Here is an 18,074-nt window from a genome sequence, read left to right as displayed (position 1 = left end):
CTATTTTATCGAGTTTCACATAATAGAATTTAATCAAACTGCACATACCTTTGTTAATGTCTACCTAATCTAAAACAAAAAGAAAATCGATAGGTCACCATATTAGATTTCGCTTAAATCAATTACAACGAGGTGGGGTGCGGCGGGCATTTATACAACGCAGGTTGGTACGAAATACGCTTTCAGTGTTTGAGCAAATGATTAGAGATATATCAAATTATCAAACGGCAGATTTCTTAATAAGCGGATTTTAAGATGTTTCTGGAGCATTTTGTTGTCATAGAACGATGAAAGTTTCCGCCTTTCTCCGAACAAAACTTATAGTTTACGAATACGGATGTACGGTATGGGTACGGTACGGGATTAGAAACAGTTGTGACTCAATGCAGAGTTGGAGCGCTGGTATAAATTATAGACTCCAGTATATGTTGGATTGAAGCAATTTGAAATAAATGTACTTTAAATGTATATATTTAGTAACCATGGTGATACTTACCCTAACATTTAGTCAGTATATTATACATATTTTACATTAAATGCATGCGAACATACAATAATTTGCGAATTTTTGCCGTACGCGACATTAGATAATCACTTCCAGGCATGCGCAGAAAACCGCTCCAACTCTGTAGTGAGCTACATCGATTAGAAACACAACCATATTGACACGGTGTTGGGGTAAATATCGACCCGTCCGGGAAAACTGTAGCGAGTGCCTTTAATATAACATATTTTTCCTACAAATGTATATTGAATTTTCGATCGTTTGTAACAAAAATAGAACAAATTTAGGAACAGACATCTGTAATAAAATTCCGGCTTTTAGAGGGTGAACAACATTACCACATTTTCCAAAGGTTGTAGGAAAGTTTTTCTAACGCCTGCATATCCCGTTAAACCTTTATAGCTGGATTTTATAGTTTAGGAAGTGCAGGACAAGCGTAAGGGACATGCCTAGGTCAAGGAGGCCCGCTGAAGCAGTGACCCCTTCAATGGTGGCGAATGCTGAGGTTTTTGTCAACAAAGATCATCCCAGAGTGACATTGCAAAAGGTAGCCAATCCGTTAAGGGTCGGTAAACCACCGGCACATGAGAATCAAGTATGAGCAAGGTAAGTGCTAGATGGGTGCCGTAACAGCTGACATAAGACCAAAAGGCATTCAGTGCGGCCATAGCAACAGAAAAATTGGGGCGTTTTAACCGTGATGTAAATAACTTTTTGAACTGTATTGTCACTGGGGATGAAATGTGGGCTCTGTATGCTGAACCTGAAACAAAAGCTCATTCAAAAGCGCAGTGGAACCGAGCTGGTTTCCCACCTTTTAGGATTCATGCTCATATCATGCAAAAAGGTAAAACGGTGACTGCTAGATCAGGACGGGTGATCACGTGACTTTTGTTTATGATCACATTGCGTCCACCTTAATGGCTGCCCCCATGTACTTCAAGGTTATTTGCATTTTTCTGAAATTTCTCATTACATTTGAATATATTTTACCGACCACGTTCCAGCCAACACACTTCCGGTTCCAACGATGTATCATGTTGCTATGTGAGTGCTGCCGTTTTTCCATTTACCTTGCAGAGATTTTCGCTTGAAAAAGTGTGGTCACATTGAGACCCAAATTCCAAAAAAATACATTTTATGCATTTTAACGGGTTTGTTGTTGGTAGGAATCGATAGAAAATGCACTGCAATTATGTAGTTTGCTTCACATGCGACTTGTAATTGTTTATGCGTGTTTTCTACAATGTTCTAGGGATTCATGTCTGAATGGTTACATTGTGTTATATTGTCGCCAAAGCATAAATTAGATACGTTACCTTCATCTGTTAAATTACTATGAAGTGAAACAAATGTGGAAATCTTATCTTTATTAGTAATGTCCATCTATTACAGACAACATTTATGATATAATTTTAAAGTTTGATAAACAGTACGTTACTATAACAAAAGCCACATACATTTTTAAATGATTGATGCATGATTTCACATCAGCGATCATTTTTTTCTACTTTCCCTTACGTGAGCAGAAGAACACTGATCACTTACATGAAATGCTGTATCTTTACGTACTTGGAATTGAAAAGGAAGAATTTAGATGGGTGAAACCAGATACGTGATGAACAGATATGTTACAGAGATTTTAAATTCAAAATGTCACATGATTCTGCGTTTTAGAAATGCGTAAGTGATAGAAATAATATCATATAATCACAAAAGGTATGTAATAAATGTTTGGGAAACGAGGAGTACAACTCAAACAAATTGTTACAATCTGAGTCTGATCTTTGTGAGACCTCCGCAAAACATAGTGTAATCACAGATGCCAATCAGCCTATGTACCAACTGAGAGATCTAAGACATCATGTATGGCTGTAAATGCACAAACTGACACTTAAAATAATCAAATATGTTTACATTGGATTTTAACCAAAGCTTTGTATAAACCAATCGTTGTGGCAATTAATTTTTATCTTAAATTAGTCATGAATTGTTTCGTTTTTAATTATTAACACTTTTATGCAGTAAGTAGATCTGTTTTAAATAGTGTCAGATTCGTTATAAAATACCTCAGGTATTGATGCATGCATTCGTAGTGCACATATTCACATTAGGTATGACTGAATTTGAGCTGTGATATTGATAATACTATATAATGATATTTAAGCTGCTGGATCCAGAATTTACGTTACTATATTAAATATCAGGCTGTCAAACTTTTCTAACTTGATGTAGGCTTCAATTTTATTTCTTCCTTTAACACAAGAACTTTGTAAACATAAGCTTAGCTAGAAATGAAAAAGTAAGGCATGCACCCATAGTTTAGTTTGAGAAATCTAAATATAACAAATAAAATGTTTTATTTCATTTATAGATGAAACTCAAAATCAGTGCCCTATTATAAAAAGAGCTTGATAATAACGTAACTATGTAGTTTTGGAATTTTCAATACCATTAAATAAATACGCTTTAAAATGTACTTTCAACTAGCATAGTGTGCCTATGTATGCAAATACAAGTTGTATTAAACTAGAAAAAAATATTTTTTACCAAATTGAAAGATTATAAAAGTGATAGTTGTTGTAAATTTTGACCAATGATGCATTTATATTTATCAAATTCTAAAATTGCCCGTTCAACTAAGAGATGTCGTTTTCGTGTAAACTTCACATTTCTGGCATTGATTGCATCTATTTAGTGAATATCTGATAGTAATTCCATCACTTTCGCATCCATAAAGCACAGACTACATTCCAAATTTAAAATATCGGTAACGTATCTGGTTTCAATGTCTAAATTCTTCTTCCTTTGCCATTTCGTTAACTTAAGAATTTCATGTTAGTGAAATGCGTATGGGCATTTCTCCAGTTTCTGTGAGGGAAAATAAAAAAATCGATCGCTGACTGTGAAATCATTTAGGCATCATTCAGTAATGTATATGGATTCCGTAATCACAAGATACGGTTTATCAAAATTTAAAATCATATCATAAATGCTGTTTGTTATGGGCCATAGTAATACTTTATTTTCAAACTTCAATAGACTTAAATATCTTTACAATGTCTTATAAAGATAAGAGTTTCACATTTGTTTCACTTCCTGGTAATTTAACAAATGAAGGTAACGTATATGATTAATGCTTTGGCGACAATATATATCTGAATGCACGGACAATAAAACAGTATATATCAATAAATGTGGTGTATTTTAACCATCGCTCAAGTCTTAAATAGTGAAGTTAGTTGAAAATATCACAATTAAGATTTGCAGTTACTGAAAAATAAGAATTACTTGTTAAACTTTACAGTTAATGGCACAGTGATTTCACTATTTTCAGCACAATTATGCTTATTAGATTGATAATTATGTAATGCACTGCATTCTTTGTTATTAATTTTGGTAAGTCATGCATTAAGACAGTTTAAAAAAAGAATACCAAAAGATTCATAATACAATATACAAGTTACAATGTACAAGTTTAGTCAAGATTGTTGAGTAACACAAAATAAGGACATTTTACACTCTTATGTGGAATAAGTTTACATGTCTATACAAAGCCTTCCTGAAAATGATACAAAATGTCAATTATAGGTCCACAATGATGTAAAACAGGAACTAGCATACAGAACAATATTTAGAAAAAAAAATTTTTTTTTCAGCCGCTATGTGACCAGCTCGAAAGTGCTTCTGGATTACCTATTAAGTACGTTTATTCCTTTAATGAATTGCAACACTAAAACACTTAAATAGACTCACTACTATGTAGAAGATTGGAATTAATTGCTAAATACACCATTTACTAAATTTAATGGACACAATGTTACCATTCAGACATGAATACCTAGAACATTGTAGAAAACAGGTATTAACATTTACAATAAAATCTGAAAAGTAGATCCCTCGGAAGCACCGAGAACAAGGCAAACAGTGAAAATTGCAGACTCGGTTTGATTGAGTCTGTTCATGAGCAGTAATGGATAATGCAACACTGCCCACGCCCCCCAGCACCGGCTTAAGCAGTATTCAATCTTCAAATCTAAATGAGTTGAAATCAATGATCCCGAAGGACCAGAAAATATAACAACACTGAGATGAAGTCGGGGCGACTTTTTACGGCCGCCACACAGCACTTAACACCCGCTGTTGTGAAGTAAATAAAATCTGAAAAGTAGATCCCTCGGAAGCACCGAGAACAAGGCAAACAGTGAAAATTGCAGACTCGGTTTGATTAAGTCTGTTCATGAGCATGAGAAGCAAACTACATGATTGCAGTACATTTTCAGTCGACTCCTACCAACAACAGACCTGCTGAAATGCATAAAATATATTTTTTGGAATTTGGGTCTCATTGTGACCACACTTTTTCAAGAGAAAAATCATATCTTCGAAAATCTCTGCAAGGTAAATGAAACAACTGCAACACTCACATAACAACATGGTACATCGTTGGAACCGGAAAGTTGTTGGATGGAACATGGTTGATAAAATATATTCAAATGTAATGAGAAATTGCAGAAAAATACAAAAAACTTTCTAGTACATGGGGGCAGCCATTAAGGTGGACGCAATGTGGTCATAAACAAAAGTCACGTGATCACCCGCCCTGTAGATACTATTTAGAAGTAATTATGAAAAATAAAAAACTCAAAGAAAAACTGAAAAAAGCTGTGTCCCAGGTTAGCCCAGACAAATGTACTTCTTTTACATGACAATGCCCCAACTCATCTACATTTGAACTCATCATCCGCTTCAAGTGGCAACTGTTGTCCCACTCTTCGTACAGCCCGGACCATAACCAATGCGACTCTAATTGTTTCCAGAACTGAAAAAGGCTCGCTACAAACAAATATGAGACCAGAGCGTCTTTGATTTCAGTTGTAAATCGGGACCTCAGCAGTAGGTGTACTTCATGGTTTGCAGATGAAATACAAAAATTCCCACGAAGATAGCAAAAGTTTATAGAACTTCTAAAAATATTTGGAAAAAAAGGTAAATATTGAACGGTCTTTGAAAAAACAGCAAAGATTCCGGATAATTTCCGACCGCCCCTCGTACGTCGACGGCTAATGAAAAAATGAATTCGTATTTTTAATACACAGCAAAAAAGGTTTGAATTCCTAGTAAATTGAAATCAACATATTGTGCCGGTTGATGTTTTGAATACGAGTGTGCGTGCGTGCGTGCGTGTGTGTGTGTTTGTGTGACTGACGGGTGCAAGTCCACATGTTTGAATTTTTTTACATAGTGAAACCAGTTTTATGTCCAGTTATGTAGTCATAACCTAGGGTCTACATTCTGCATCAAATTCAAGAGTGCCATATTGATTCTTAGTCGCCTAACCTTGACTATGTATTCTTGAAAAAATGTATGACACACTGAATCATGAATAGTAAAATAGAGTTTAGTAGAAAAAGCATAAAACTGGTCAAGTGTCTCCATTTTAATAAATCTAACAGAGGATCTTACAATGATGCAACATACCAAGTTTAATGAAAATCCTCTAAGCGGGTTCAAGGAACAATGTCGTTTAAATATATTTCTAATTCAGCTCCAGTTGCCCCGTTACGGTGCCAAATGTTTACGTTAAAAGAAATTCAATAGAGGACTTAATAAGAATGATGAAGATCTATCAGCGTTTCAGGAGAAGACGTTATTAAAGGTACTTCCATTCTATTGCCAAGTCCCACCTTTCATCACTTTTAAATGATACTACATATCAAGTTTAATGAAGGTCCATCAAGCAGTTTATGAACAGAAGGTATTTCTTTTTTAACATTAAGGGTTCCCTAAAATGGCCCGAGCGCTCCCGTTTGAATAAAATTGTGAGAGACTTTATATTAATGCTACAGAGTAAGCTTAATGAAGATTGATCAAGTGGTGCATGAAAAGAAGTCGCTTAAAGTTATTTCTATTTTTACCTCTAGTGGCCCCTGAAAGGGACCGAATGCCCTAACTTGAACATGATTATCTTACAGAACAAATTTGATGAAGATTCAACTACCGTTTTATGAGAAGAACTCGTTTATATTGTATTTTTGTGGAGTGGACCTTGCCAGGATGCTACAGACCAGTTTGGTGTAATTCTTATCGGTAGTTTCAGAGAAGAAGTTGTTTAAAACAATTATGGACGATTGATGCCGGACAATCCACCCGTTCTAATAGCTCGCTCTTAACCTCCGTCCACTTGAGCTTAAAGGCAGGAAAGGTCACCGTGTGACCTAAGCTGTGACATAAAGCAAACAAAATCAAATTTCAGATGGAAACTTTAATAAATCTTTTTCATTTTTTTTTCGTAAATTTTCCTGAACTGTCGCATTAGTTTGAAATCGTGTCCTTGTTTTTCTTTGCTAGCCTTTCTGACTCGTGAAATCATGGAAAACGTATGGCTCTTAAAATACTAGTTTAAAACGTGTTCAATTTATTCATTTACGAGTTCTTTTTTTACATACATATCATTAAAATAGTGACCATCACATATCTGGAAGTTTAACAGATTTTTTGCGTTCCATTTAAACATATTCAACATTAATAGATTTTACATCATTGCTTTCATGGCAATGCAGTAGTGTATGCCAGTCAAAATATAACCCACGAGTCTTCGTTAGAGGAAGATGTGTTGCCTAATCATTGATATGGTATTATATTTTAAGGGAATTGAACATGATTTGAAGACATTTCAACTCCAAGTTAGATATCCGTTTTTTAGGGTTTTATGGCATTCCATTAAAATCCTTTAAGCAGATTGATGCTTTTAACATTACTCAACCTGTTGTACCTCTTAAAACAATCCGATTTGAAATTCAAAAGAACTGAGTGCGGTTGATTTAAATAAAGAAATAGTAACGTATTCCTATCTGTGAACCCCTCTGCCACCTCAGTAATATTTATCTGTCATGTACAAATACAAATTTGATATTCGTAGATAAATGATTATATGATGCTATAACGGATTTATTACGTACAGTATTTATTTGACTTTTTATAATGAGAAAACAAATAAAAATGACATAATAAAAGGTTAACTTCTGTTCTAAAGTATTAAGACGATTGTTCGCTGCAAACAGAAAATAACCTTTAGCTCTTACAACTGTATTATTACCACACAAATAAGTATGTGGTAATATAACATTCTTTATTCTAGTATATGTCTAGTTCAACTTTTCCATCAAAAAGATCCAGTCAAGAATAATATAATAATACACTTAAAACAATACATATAAAGCAATTGAGTGAAATAAACATTTTCACTTAAGAAGCAAAATAACAATAACAGAAATAAAAGATTAAGATGGACAAGAAAAATCCTTGAAAAGTGGTATACAACGTCTTAAAATGTAAGGCCCCACCCCCCTTCGAAAAAGTTCGCTGCGAGCAGGGTTCGAACCTGCGCGGGCAATGCCCATTGGATTTCGAGTCCAACGCCTTAACCACTCGGCCATCACAGCTATACTTTTTATGTTTTATTTGTAAATTGACTAACTAAATTTAAATATTTCATAACGGATAATCATAAAAAAATTATCGCGCATAGGAAACGCTATTCATGGCCAGACTCTGCTCGGGTGAAGACACTTAGAGGGAATGCTCAGAGACGGTTAAAGTAACTATTTTTTGTCAAATATGGAAGGCTTAAATCATTTTTTTTTTCAAAAGAAAAAACATATATATCCAATGTTCGGTACACCTTGTACCTGCAAGTTTACTCGTAAAAATAATAAAAAATAGTTAACGGTAAAGTCTCAGAATTTAAAAGTTGATGAACCTGGGATCAGGTTACATTTCAGTATGGTTTAACATTATTTTTACTTTGTCTGATTGTAAAGAAAATTAATTTAAACCTTGAATTTTGACAGAAATCGGCCATTTTAATGGCCTCTAATTATGCTCTCTAATTGCCTCTGAAAGAGCAGCCCTGGGCTCATGAAGAACTTGCCAAAGGGTGTTTATGTCATCAAAATATACCTTATACAGCCTTTAATGTTAAATATTTTACCAGCCGCATAGACGGGTTAATCTCCTATGACGAGATGTTTACAATGATTTTGTAATTAGTCATTCAAATTATTCAAATTACAAAACGTTTATGATACACGGTGTATTTTTAGATATCACTAAATGCAAAATGAATACAGGATATCACAAAACTGTGAATAAATAATAAAACCGCATCCAGTGAGCGTTTTTGTTCTTGTAATTCTTTTAATATGAATATATATGGTTTACATCTACGGTTGCCTCTAAATTGTTGACTTCTGCTCAACTCGGGGCTAGAGGGCGCGGACGGTTGCATACATTTCCACTGGTTCAATCAAACCGAGTCTGCAACAATTTGATTTTTGTTGTGTTGAGTAACCTGCGGAGTTTCCACTTTTCCTATTTTATTATCTCAACCGTGTGGCGGTCTTAAAATGTCTCCCCGTACATTCAACCAGAGCTGTGGTATTTCGATCTGCATGACTTTTATGTTGTGTTTTTGGTATTGCTCAGTTTTTCAGCTTGCACATTTCGGCTTGGGTGATTCTAATACACCCGCTTTTATAGTTTTGGGTATTTTATAATCACCCCTTGGATATGTTGTCTGCTTTATCATTTTTCTCTTTTGGCAGTTTCTGTGATATACAGGCTCCGTAACCTCAGATTCTTATTCTAAATTCCAGTTTGTGTAGTTCTGCCCATTGTTTTCCCGTTTAGGGCAAACGCATTATTTTAACTGGCGACCATACGCCGCTTTTCATGGAATTACACTCTAGTGTATTATTGAAGGTTCCATGTGCACCGCCGTATGAACACATCTGCTGATGACTCGATTGTTTTCAGTACTTTTAACATTTGTAACTGCTGAGTTCTGCTCAGCCCGGGGCTAGAGGGCGTGGACGGCAGCATTTTTTGTTGTGTTGAGCGACCTGTGGAGTTTCCACCTTTTCTATTTTGGTTAAACTGAAATAGCACAATTAATGCAGAAAGGTATATCTTATCTCATTTTATTTATACTCTGCCGTGTTTATCATTTTTATTATTTTGTTTGGCAAAGAACAATGTATGAAAGGTAAACTTCTACATCCCGACGTGATTTGAACACGCAACCTTCTGAAGGAGTCGGACGCGCTACCGTTGCGCCACGGAGACTGCATACTTATCGCGAATTTTACAGGATACTTTATATTTGACACATGATATTAAATCGGTGCCACATGCGTATAATAAAAAAATGATAGACTGATTAAAGTAACATGTATACCATTATACAGTATAACTTGTAACTTAATCCTTATCATCTGTACAGTCATATATCGTTGTTGATTAACACTACAATATCATAATATACAACATTGTACATGACCTATGTCTGATGCAATCGCGGCTCCATTTGTTGTAAACTAAAAAAGGAAAACGTGGCAGTTGATCAGATAGATATAAACACGTTAATCATTTACAACTGATATCGATGATCATATCTATTGTTTCTGTAAATAAAATGAAACTATTTAATAATAAGTATAGATGGAATATAATAATTTGATTTTATCCCTTAATGTTATATCCCTATAACAGTAATTGCACGTTTTATTTAAACAAAAAAGTTTTGTCTGATTTTTGTAATTGTTGTATATAAATATAAAGGTAAGACTACTTTTGCTATAGTTTGATATTCAGTTTATAGACTCTTCTGCTTATTAGGGAAATTGGAATGTTTTGTTTTGTCTCATTTAGATTAGAAGCAATCTTACTAAGAATGGCTCAGTGGTTGCGTGGTGGTCCTATAACTTGAGGTTTATGGTTAAACTTCTCTAAAATGAAAGAAATGTGATTTGTTATATTTACTGACACCTTCATTTAACTGTATGCAAAAATTGGAAATGCTAAATATTTAGAAGATGTACGCGGACAGTAAACAATGATTAGCGATTGACACCGGACCATTCGCCTATTCTTATAGCTCGCACTGGACTTACCATTAAGGAAAGTTAATAATAATAAATAGTAAATAAAAATATATAATAATATAAAAATCTCGAACAGTCGACAGATTTTTCAGCTGAATGTTAGATGGACAGGGAAAGTCATTGAAAAATGTTATACGACGTCAGTCAACACAACTATTTTTAAAAAGTTCGCTGCGAGCAGGGTTCGAACCTGCGCGGGCAATGCCCATTGGATTTCAAGTCCAACGCCTTAACCACTCGGCCATCACAGCTGCACATTATTTGTTATTTTTATAAAAACTTATATCCCTATTCCTAAAGAACGGATAATTATATGAAAAGTGTTTATGACGTCTAGGAAAGACTATTCACGGTCAGATTCGGCTTGGACAGAGGCACTTAGAAGGCATGATAAGTGACTGATGAAAATACCGATTTACGGGATATATCGAGATTTAAATCGATTTTCTTTTCAAAAGAAAAAAATAAGAACACATTTAAATCTATAGTTCGAAAAAACTTGTTCTTGAAACTTTACTTGATTTAAAGTCGGTTCATACTGAGCCATGCAAAACCAGCATTTTAAAACATTTTCCATTGTGAAGTCGAAGTTCAAATCACAGTCTTTATCTGGTTCAAATATAGGTTATTTTAACGGTCTCTGATAATGCTCTTTAATTGCCTCTGAAAGAGCAGCCCTGGGCTCTTGAAGTGCGTTTTCGCCATTAAAACAATCTTTATAAATCTTAAAACAGTTAAATTGCAAATTATAGACTTATGTTTCGGTCAATATGTGTTTTCACGGACCTGTAAAAATAATATTGACCTCGGACTGCGTCAGCATAAGTCAATAACTGTATAACAAATGCAGAAAGGTATAGTTTTATTTCAACGTCAGTTTAGAATTCACTTTATAGACTTGTCTGCTGATTAGGGAATCCAGCATGATTCGTTTTGTCATATTTAGATTAGAACTAGTACTAATTATAACTACTTAGAATGACAGTCGACTGGGGTTTAATACTCTGATTAATCCTTTTTTTCAGTGAAATATTTTGAATTGTTATCATATTCATTTCATTTTTAATGTCATTTTGTAAAACATATTTTCCATAATGTGATGTACAAGTGAATTTCATTTTAATGCAAGGAACCGCACATAGCGCTTCATTGCAGTAAGTTTCGCCAGCTGTGTCAGTGGAGGATAGGAGCTAAAGTGCACAATACAGATTTTTATAGCCAAGGATTAGATACAATTATAACATATTTCCTTTGCACATGTATACCACACATTGATTGTGTGTTCTATAAAATATTTTATACTTATTTGCAAAAGAAATGAAGACTTCCATATCATTTGATTTTATCTATATCTCACGAGAGGATATAGATTCACAAAACGCCATTTTAAAGAATAAAATACTACAAAATAATATGCGAATCTAACGGATATCGAACCCACATGAAAAGACTGCAATGCTTATACTTACCTGTCTCACGGCTATTAAGGCGGTGCATCTTTATCGCTAATTAATTACTATTCCATATATATGGTATTAAAATTCCATATAAATGGTATTAAAATTCCATATATATGGTATTGAGTCATACTGATCTGTAGACATTTACTGAACGATGGACGTTCCATTATTAAAAGTACAAAAATCGCCCAACCCAAAACCGAACTATATACTTCAGTTCATCTTATTTATACTTCGTTGTGTTTATCTTTTATCATTTTGACTGGGAAAAAGTAATATGACATGTGAAAAGTACAATTCTACATTCCTTCCGTAATATGCTGAAACAAAAAAAAAAGTATGACCCCGACGTGATTCGAACACGCAACCTTCTGATCTGGAGTCAGACGCGCTACCGTTGCGCCACGAAGTCATGTACGAGCAGTGTAGTATCGAAACGTAAATGTATACAAATAATATTGTGTATTATGCACACGTTAGATTAACCGTATCATGTAAAGTTTATTGTAATCCATTATACGATATATCTTATATCATAATTCTTGTTTGTACAGTCATAGCGTTATTGATCTAAACTAGTATTCATTATATACTCTACTGTACATGTTTTATAGCTAATGCAATCGTTCATAAATATGCTGTAAACTGAAGAAGATATAAAATGTACTAAGCAAAATGTAGGAAAACATGGCAGTTGGGTAGACAGTTATAAACACAAAACTGAATATAAACAAAATTGTTATTTATAATTGATATCGATGATTGTTTTTACAATGATCTTTCAGAAGTAATTGGTTCACTCTTACCTAATGACAAATTTATTTATATGAAACGGCTCAACTGACACGTTTTCCTTAATAACTCATACCGCACAGTATGCTGGTGCATTTCTTTTTAGCATTATGTAAATGAAAAACCGGCATTATTCTAGTTCAGAATAAAATATATATCAATTAACCAATACATTTGAAAGCATAGAACGCAACCAAGAAGTAGGGTTGTCGGAATGACAACGCGCTCGGGTATTGTAACTGTTTATCAATTGAGAAGTGAAAATAATAAAAACTGTAATCTTTTAGCCTTTATATGTGTGTTTCGAGAGGTTGTTCTACGAAGGTATGTATTGGGGGATTCAAGTTAGTGTTGGTAAGTAGGGACGGGTTCTAGAAGTGGGGGAGTGAAGGGATTATGAAACATTATGAGATATAATAAAGTCTGAAAATATAAAAAAATATATTTTTGAGGGAGTGGGGTGGAGGCAGGGGTTGAAAGAGCGGGGAAGATGGGGGAGGGGCCATGAAGTAAGGGACAATGTACCAAACAATATAAGATAAAGATAAGTGTGTAAAATGTAAAAAAAATGATATATTTTAAAGGGCATGAGAGAGGGTAATAGGGGTAGGGATATTTGGGAGTGATGGGTATGACAAAATGTTAAAAATAATAGAATAATATGAGTTATAAGTAAGTGTTAGGAAAGTTAGAAAATAATAAGGGGTGTAAGGGATTGGAAGTGGGTAGCGTCTAGATGTTGCGATGTGAGACATATCTGTACTACTGTAAAAGTAGAAATTTTCGCGAGGGTTTAATTTTCGCTATGTTGGCGAGGCCCTACATCTCGCGAAGATTAATCCTCGCGTAAATATTCACCATTAGTATAATTCAAATTCAAATAGGATACCATCTTAAGCCCTTAAGCGCCAGCATAAGCGGGGCTCTGTTATTAAAATAGATTTGAATGGCATCATGATACCAAAGGACAAGAAAATAATATCACACTTGAATACTGCTGTAGTGATAGTTAATAAAATCTTTAAGTAGATCCTTTGGAAGCTTAAGTATAGAACGCAACCAAGAAAACAATAATAGCAGATTCGACATTTCGGAAAAGTATTGAAATATGCTTCACTTTTAAAGCCACAATAGCCAAATAGTAAGAGTTAATTTATTTGCATGCAGAACTCGTTATAAGGTGACTGTTATTCTAGCATGTAGCATTCGTTATAAGGGGACTGTTGTTGTAGTGGATAAGGGTATGTGTGTGCGTGTGTTTGTAAACGCTGCCAACTGGGTAATTATGTCTCCCACACCAATGTGGTGGGAGACATATTGATTTACTCCTGTGTGTGTGTGTGTGTATGTGTGTGTGTGTGTGTGTGTGTGTGTGTCACAAATCTTGTCCGCGCTCTAAGTCGAACATTTCTCATCCGATCTTCACCAATTTGAACAAAATGTGTTTCTCAATAAGTCCTCGGCTAAGTTCGATAACTAGCTAAATCGGCCCAGGCACTTCGGAATTATGGCTCTTGATACTTGTTTTTGATAATCAAAGCACTAAAAGTCTGATTGATTGGGAATAATCAAATCACTGAAAGTCTGATTAGCCAGTTGAGGTCTTGGTGCATGGTTGACTCACATACTACTATTCAGATGATTAGGCAGTTGCGGGAGACATGCACTTTCTCAAAAGCTGATCTAGTTTCGTACGAATACACACCGACAAACCGGGGATATGCCACGAACCGGGGAATTACATACACACCAAGATTTAAATCATTATCACTGATTTAACATATGGTTTCGTCATTTTAAGCTCATGGGTTAAATGATAATGTTGATCATTAATTAATAACCAATTTAATATGTTCTCACCTTCACAAGACGATATTATATATCATTCTATGTTTCCGAGTATCTTGTCCGGCTTATTGTTTCACCATTTCGATTTTATTGCTGTGTTAATTAAATGATTTGATTATTTTTTGGTATCCCAAAAGTAAAGTAGATACTAATACCTCTCAAATTCCAAATAATTGGGTTAATTTAAATAAGGGAGTAATTTCTAATTAGCGGCCACCTCAGCAGTATTCATCTAATTTGTACAAATATACAATAGATAGTCGCAAATAAATATATGATAATATAACGGATATACAGCGTACTGCATTTAAAAAATGTTTTTGACCTTTTTTGCAATGAGAGTACTAATAGAAATGCGTGCAGCGTTTGAAACTGAACGGATAATAACCATTGGCTTTCAAGTCAAAATCCTTAATTATCGGCCCTTACGGATGTACGTTTACAACTGTATTATTACCAAATAAGTTTGTGGTGATATGACATTCTTTATTCTAATACATGGCTAGTAGATGAATTCCATTGTCAAGCCAATAAAATCTGTAAAAATAGAACGGAATGCAACCAAGCAGAATAATAGCAGACTCGGTTTGACTGAGTCTGTTCATGACAGGTAATGAAATATGCAACACCTCTCACGCCCCCTAGCACCGGCTTAAGCGAAACTCCATTACACATATATTGAATGGACTCCAATGATCCCAAAGGACCAGAAAATATAACTACACTGATAACACAACACAACACAAAGATAAACATAATTATACACACATAATAATAGCAAAGAAGTAGGTCATGTCTCAGTAAAATAAAGTACATGTATGTCGATTTAAAATAGATTTATTTTGTTTTAAAGTAACAACCACTTTAAATTTCTTTAACTTAATGTAAATAAACATTTTCACTTAAGAAGCACACTTGCAATAACAGAAAGAAAATAAATAGTTAGATGAACAAACACACTGGCACCAGACTAGAAAGAAAATACCACTCTACATGTTATACACTACCCATATGTATACTATAAGAACCATAGTCATAGGGTATAACATATACAGCAGGTATAGGAAATACTGATCAATATAATTGCACCTTTACTAGTCCTATCTGTTCTGTATTACAAAAGTGCTTCTATTGTTACATTTTGCTACAAGCAAAACTATATTATATTCACTAAAATACTTACTACTATTTCGTTTTATTATTGGCTTTTTAAAAGTTAATTTTTTACCATAAGTAAGCTGACAAAATCATATGAAGCAAGCTTTAAAGGGCAAATCAAACACATATGAATAAATCCTAAATGTTTTTGTTGTGACATTGTGTTTTAAACCATTTTCATTTTCCACTCAATTGTGTAATTGCATGGGAAGTTTCAAGTTTCAAGTTTATTGGCATAATCAGCAAACAATTTGCCTTTGGCCATTTACAAACAGAAACATACTATGGCAAAGACACATATACATACACAAATCATAATGGATACTTAATACATGGCTGTATACACATTATTACAATATACATTTAAGAAACAGCTAAGTTTTTCAGGGCATTTTTTCTTATTAACATGCAGTCTTTAATATATTTAGATATTTTTATCTGCAAACCTTTACTTTTTGTAGACATAAGCGAGTTAAATTTCTGTATACAAGGCCAAGATATGCTTCTAAAGTATTTTCTACGAACTGTTCTGAATTTGTCACAACATAACATAAAATGATATTCCGATTCAACTGCCTTTTGATTGCACAATATACATAGTCTATTTTCTCTTACTGTACCATTATATCTGCCACTTTCTATACAAAGGTTATGAGATGACAATCTTAATCTAGAGAAATATTTTCTCAAGTCATCATTTGTAATATTACAGAGATAATCTTCAAAAACAAAATCATTTTTATATTTACAATAGTAGTTTAGTTTTGGCATGTTATGTATGGTTTCTCTCCATTCTTGGATATGCTGGTCACGGATTCTGCGCTGTATAGTTGGGAAGTAATTTACAGTTCTATCAAAATTAAGTCTTATGTTACTAAAACCTAAGTGATCAATCACAGAATGAATTCTAGTTGCCCAACAATTTGTTTGTACATGCTGGCATAGGTCATTATACATCTTAAAAGAAGGCGAGTCCCTATTTTTCATAAGTTTCAGCCAGTATTTTATTGATCTTTCCCTGCAAATTACTGATAACGGAAATCTACCCAATTCACCAAGAACAGCACTGTTTGGAGTTTGATGTTTAACACCAAGTATATATTTACAAAATCTGACATGAAGTTTATCCACACATTTAAAACTGGTACTATTATAAATCCCCCATACTTCTGAACCGTACATCAATATTGGTACCACCATTTTGTCAAACAATGAGAGTTTAGTTTTAATATCAAAATTAACTTTATCAAACAATGACAAAAGGTTATGATAGGCTCTTAGGGCTTGATCATGTAGAGCTTTTACAGCGCCTGACATATTACCAGTGTATGTGAATTTTACACCTAAGTATATGAAATTATCTACGATCTCAATTTTTTCACCATTTATGACAAAATCAGGATAGACATTTTGTTTACGCTTTTCAAAAACACATACTTTCGTTTTATCAACATTGATTTTCAAGCCCCACTTTTGTGAATACTGATAAACGCTATCAATTTGTGCCTGCAGGCTTTTAGGATCAGTGGTAAACAGTACAATATCATCAGCAAATAATATCATAAACATTGTTAACATATCAAAATCCCTGTCTGTTAACAAATTAATATGTAAGTTATCAGTAATATCATTTATAAAAAGTATGAATAAAAGGGGAGATAATGGCTCCCCCTGTTTCAAACCGATAGTAACATCGAAAAATTTGGACAACTCTACAGTATTTGTCAATTTCACACAAGACTGAACAACATTATAAATACATTTAATCATACTGACCATTTTACAGCTAATTCCAGTTTGGAGTAATTTTACCCATAATGCATCATGATTAACGGTATCAAAAGCCCGTTGATAATCGATGAAAACACACCAAAGCTTAGAACGTTTAGACAAAACTTTTTGAATAATAGTATGCAACAAAAAAATAGCATCAGCAGTAGAGCGTCCATCACGAAATCCAAACTGCGACTCATTAAAAACATTTTCTGATTCGCACCATGCGTTTATGCGATTTCTCAGTAACAGTGAAAAAATTTTACCTATAACGTTTACCAGTGTGATTCCTCTATAATTGCAGGGATTATTTGCATCACCTTTTTTATAAATAGGTACAATCACACCCTTTACCCATGAATTTGGATAAATACAGTTTTCAAATATGTAATTAAACATGGTACATAAATAAGGTGCTATATAACATTTTGTATCAATAAAGAAATCAGATACATTGTTTTCATAATCACAGCTTTTATAACGTTTTAACATAGATATTGTTTTTTCTATTTCTTCTACAGATATTGATCTATCTAACTGATCAACATTTACAGTTACATCACGTGACACATTATGATCGTTAATATCAAATTG

General features: G+C 33.9%; 3 non-coding genes across 3 annotated transcripts; all 3 read right to left on the bottom strand.

Moving 5' to 3' along the window:
• Nucleotides 1–7,868: 7,868 nt before the first annotated feature.
• On the bottom strand, nucleotides 7,869–7,950 carry Trnas-cga (transfer RNA serine (anticodon CGA)). Its single transcript has one exon. It is a non-coding gene; the product is annotated as a tRNA-Ser (tRNA).
• A 2,668-nt stretch (nucleotides 7,951–10,618) lies between these two features.
• Trnas-uga (transfer RNA serine (anticodon UGA)) lies at nucleotides 10,619–10,700 on the bottom strand. Its single transcript has one exon. It is a non-coding gene; the product is annotated as a tRNA-Ser (tRNA).
• A 1,549-nt stretch (nucleotides 10,701–12,249) lies between these two features.
• On the bottom strand, nucleotides 12,250–12,321 carry Trnaw-cca (transfer RNA tryptophan (anticodon CCA)). The gene has a single exon. It is a non-coding gene; the product is annotated as a tRNA-Trp (tRNA).
• Nucleotides 12,322–18,074: the final 5,753 nt, after the last annotated feature.

Source organism: Mercenaria mercenaria, chromosome 3 (assembly GCF_021730395.1).
Source record: "Mercenaria mercenaria strain notata chromosome 3, MADL_Memer_1, whole genome shotgun sequence".
Taxonomy (NCBI): domain Eukaryota; kingdom Metazoa; phylum Mollusca; class Bivalvia; order Venerida; family Veneridae; genus Mercenaria; species Mercenaria mercenaria.
The sequence above is the reverse complement of the archived record's forward strand: the minus strand, read 5'-3'. Positions and strand labels throughout refer to the sequence as shown.